This window comes from Sprattus sprattus, assembly GCF_963457725.1.
Source record: "Sprattus sprattus genome assembly, chromosome: 2".
Classification (NCBI taxonomy): Eukaryota; Metazoa; Chordata; class Actinopteri; order Clupeiformes; family Clupeidae; genus Sprattus; species Sprattus sprattus.
The window spans coordinates 802104-807103 of NC_137921.1; positions in this window are offsets into that span (position 1 = coordinate 802104).

Consider the following 5000-nt stretch of genomic DNA (forward strand, 5'->3'; position numbering starts at 1 on the left):
TAACCAGGGGCAGTTTGTCCATGAGGGCGAAATTACGGGAAAATTAGAGATTTACCACTAGATTATTTGACCTGCCTCTGAATGTCATTGTCCAATCAGGCTAAAGTCTTGCATCAAATGGTCCCGCCCCTTTGGGGCGATTTTTGGCTAATTGAAAATCGCCCCAGACCTCTCTCATAGACTCATGTAAACCCATTTTTTTCACATAACAGGGCTCTCAATGCAATCTCTATGGCTTCCAGGAGGGCTCGCACTGAGCTATTGTCATACGTAACTGCGTATAACGCGTCATACGGCTTTGATCAAGTCACATTCTGTCAAGATGGCTAACGCTCAGTGCAACAACTCGATTAGCTCTTCAAAAGAACTTTCTAGTTTCTAGTCGGCGTACTAATAAAGACAAATTGACAACAAAACAATCAGGACCTTCTAGACCAAATGTATCCATTCAACAGGTTTCTACAAAGTGGGGGAAATCCTACATCAAAGAAATGGTACGAAAAAAAAGTTGTGGCTAGCAGGCTGTAGCTTACGCGGTCTGCGGTCTGTATTTCAAAATACCACTGTCACTTTTCATAGGTTTCACAGTGAATGTTCGCTGAGTTATTTTCTATGTGATGACTTATTTTGCTTTTGTAAGCCAATACTTTTAAGGTCAGTCAATAAATATTGTTTGTTTTGACTTGATATGTTGCCCCCTTCGTTATGTTGTTACTGGACATACGTATCATGTGTCATGTTAAGCTATTTTACATTTGAGTGATGTGAATAATGAATAAGTGGGATAATTTATCATTTTTGCTTATGAAGGTAACTTTCTTCCATAGCTTTTCACCAGTAACTAAAGGTACCCCCCTGATAACTTTTTTAGGAGCAGCCACTGGTTACGGAGCAACACCGTCATTGACCTCAACCTCAGCCTCAGCCCCAGCCTCAGCCTCTGGTCCTCAGCCTCAGCCTCAGCCTCTGGTCCTCAGCCTCAACCTCAGCCTCACCCTCAGCACCAACCTCAGCCTACTCAACTGGAGTCTGTGGTCCTGATCGTGGATGAATCGGCAAAACTAAAGATCAAAAGGACACTGAAATAACAGCATTTACTTTCATGTTTATTTACTTTGCAATAAATGTTTCAGTAACTCAATTTGGATTCGTTATGGGAAATGGTTGCAAGACAAATCTGCACCCACACTCTCCATATGGTAGGGATTACGGAATAGGAACAGGAACAGGGTTGAAGGAAAACGGCCAAACTTTTTTACAAGTTTTGACATACTGTGTGTGTGTGCAGCACAGCCGTTGTCTTTTCAGAAGTCGTTATGAATTCTATTTAACATCTTTGCTTGACACCATGATCTTTTCATCGAAGGGCATGGAAAAAAGAGGATGCACGAACACACACACACACACACACACACACACACACAACCACAGCCACAAACACACACACACAACCCATGAGCAAGAATAAAAACCTTTGGTCTACAGTCTACTAGTGGCCATGTTATGTAAGGAATAGTAATGGTCCCTAATTCCTAATCATCAATCAATAATCAGATTTAAGCACATGGCATATTTACACATTAGCCTTCGTGCCCCATTATCTTACACACACACACACACACACACACAGGGACAGGCAACCCATGAGCAAGAATAAAGAAATATTGGTCTACAGCGCCCCTAGTGGCCATGTAATGTAAGGGATGGTTATGGTCCCCTTATTCCTCATTCCTCCTCAATTAAATTTAAGTGCATGGCATGATTGAGATATTAAGTCTCAGTGCCCCACTATGTCACCCTCAAATATACAGGAGATGCATGGGAGGACAGGATCCTGGTGGTGCAGTGGTAAGTAAGTATGCAGTTTGCAATGTTGATGGTAAGAGGTTCAAATCCTACTGTGTTCAAGTGACTGAGTCATGCATCTGACCTGTCCAAACAGAGCCCCTGGGGAAGTGTGCCAATGCATATAAAGACACAGTTCTGTGTGTATGTACATAGAAGAGCCCTTGGGCAAGCAGTCCAGTGCATATGAAGAAGTACTATTGGTGGGTTTTAACGCCAAAGTTGGTGGCCATTGTTTTCTGCCCTGCAGTTAAGTTGGCCCACTGAAAAAAGTCTATAACCCCCTGCTTTTTGACTGGATTGTTTCGGGGGGCCAAGTAAGCCCCCCCGTGTCTTTCTCCTTGTGATGTTTCCTGATGTCACACCTGCATCCATCCTCACCATGACACTTGCTTCAGGGCCTCTGAGTCCTCCAGGTCCTCTCCACCTTCTCTCCTGTGTTGAGGTTTGAACCGGTGACCATGGTGGTGTGGAGCGTGGACACTACCACTGCGCCACCAGCGCTCCACATCATCGCTGCTCTCTGGACACATATGTACCTCCTGTCGATGTAGAGACTGTCCAATGGGACAAGGGCTTACTCTGATACCAATGTAGTGACTGTCCAATGGGGCAAGGGCTTACTCTGATACCAATGAATATGCTCTCTGTTTGCCATACCATTGATCTGGGCTCTGTGGTGTGGCGGTCAGAGTGTATGTTTGGCACCACGTTGACCCGGGTTCGAGTCCCGACGGGTTGACCACACTTTCCCTTCCCTACAGATTAGCATTAGCATTTAGCGTTCATTCCCACACGACACCATAACACTAAATAAACACTTCATTTATGGTTTTCACTGTGGGTGGGAATGAGGAAGTCCATAATCGTGTGTGTGTGTGCAGGGAGGTAGTTTAGTATTTGTGCTTGAAAGTCCGATCCTTCATTTAACTTGCTGGTAGCGCTACATGGCAGCACGTTTTAAGTGGGTTGTTTCGGGGGGGCCCAAGTAAGCCCCGTAGTGTCTTTCTCCTCTCAATCCATTCTGATGTCACATCTGCTTCAGGTCCTTTCACCTTCTCTCCTGTGCCGGGGTTCGAACCGGTGACCATGGTGGTGTGGAGCGTGGACACTACCACTACACCACCAGCACTTCAGTCCCAAACTGCTCTATGGACAAATATGTCCTTCCTGTCTGTGTCTATCTCCTGTCTGTGTCTATCTCCTGTCCTGTCTGTGTCTATCTCCTGTCTGTGTCTATCTCCTGTCTGTGTCTATCTCCTGTCCTGTCTGTGTCTATCTCCTGTCTGTGTCTGTCTCCTGTCTGTGTCTATCTCCTGTCTGTGTCTGTCTCCTGTCTGTGTCTATCTCCTGTCTGTGTCTATCTCCTGTCTGTGTCTATCTCCTGTCTGTGTCCTGTCTGTGTCTATCTCCTGTCTGTGTCTATGTCCTGTCTGTGTCTATCTCCTGTCCTGTCTGTGTCTATCTCCTGTCTGTGTCTATCTCCTGTCTGTGTCTATCTCCTGTCTGTGTCCTGTCTGTGTCTATCTCCTGTCTGTGTCTATCTCCTGTCCTGTCTGTGTCTATCTCCTGTCTGTGTCCTGTCTGTGTCTATCTCCTGTCTGTGTCTATCTCCTGTCTGTGTCTATCTCCTGTCTGTGTCCTGTCTGTGTCTATCTCCTGTCTGTGTCTATCTCCTGTCCTGTCTGTGTCTATCTCCTGTCTGTGTCTATCTCCTGTCTGTGTCTATCTCCTGTCTGTGTCCTGTCTGTGTCTATCTCCTGTCTGTGTCTATCTCCTGTCCTGTCTGTGTCTATCTCCTGTCTGTGTCTATCTCCTGTCTGTGTCTATCTCCTGTCTGTGTCCTGTCTGTGTCTATCTCCTGTCTGTGTCTATCTCCTGTCTGTGTCTATCTCCTGTCTGTGTCCTGTCTGTGTCTATCTCCTGTCTGTGTCTATCTCCTGTCTGTGTCTATCTCCTGTCCTGTCTGTGTCTATCTCCTGTCTGTGTCCTGTCTGTGTCTATCTCCTGTCTGTGTCTATCTCCTGTCTGTGTCTATCTCCTGTCTGTGTCCTGTCTGTGTCTATCTCCTGTCCTGTCTGTGTCTATCTCCTGTCCTGTCTGTGTCTATCTCCTGTCTGTGTCTATCTCCTGTCTGTGTCTATCTCCTGTCTGTGTCTATCTCCTGTCCTGTCTGTGTCTATCTCCTGTCTGTGTCTATCTCCTGTCTGTGTCTATGTCCTGTCCTGTCTGTGTCTATCTCCTGTCTGTGTCTATCTCCTGTCTGTGTCTATGTCCTGTCTGTGTCTATGTCCTGTCTGTGTCTATGTCCTCTCCTGTCTGTGTCTATCTCCTGTCCTGTCTGTGTCTATCTCCTGTCTGTGTCTATCTCCTGTCTGTGTCTATGTCCTGTCCTGTCTGTGTCTATCTCCTGTCTGTGTCTATCTCCTGTCTGTGTCTATGTCCTCTCCTGTCTGTGTCTATCTCCTGTCTGTGTCTATCTCCTGTCCTGTCTGTGTCTATCTCCTGTCTGTGTCCTGTCTGTGTCTATCTCCTGTCTGTGTCTATCTCCTGTCTGTGTCTATGTCCTGTCCTGTCTGTGTCTATCTCCTGTCTGTGTCTATGGCCTCTCCTGTCTGTGTCTATCTCCTGTCTGTGTCTATCTCCTGTCCTGTCTGTGTCTATCTCCTGTCTGTGTCTATCTCCTGTCTGTGTCCATCTCCTGTCTGTGTCTATGTCCTGTCCTGTCTGTGTCTATCTCCTGTCTGTGTCTATCTCCTGTCCTGTCTGTGTCTGTGTCCTGTCTGTGTCTATCTCCTGTCCTGTCTGTGTCTATCTCCTGTCTGTGTCTATCTCCTGTCCTGTCTGTGTCTATCTCCTGTCTGTGTCTATCTCCTGTCCTGTCTGTGTCTATGTCCTGTCTGTGTCTATCTCCTGTCTGTGTCCTGTCTGTGTCTATCTCCTGTCTGTGTCTGTGTCCTGTCTGTGTCTATCTCCTGTCTGTGTCCTGTCTGTGTCTATCTCCTGTCTGTGTCTATCTCCTGTCTGTGTCTATGTCCTCTCCTGTCTGTGTCTATCTCCTGTCTGTGTCTATCTCCTGTCCTGTCTGTGTCTATCTCCTGTCTGTGTCCTGTCTGTGTCTATCTCCTGTCTGTGTCTATCTACTGTCTGTGTCT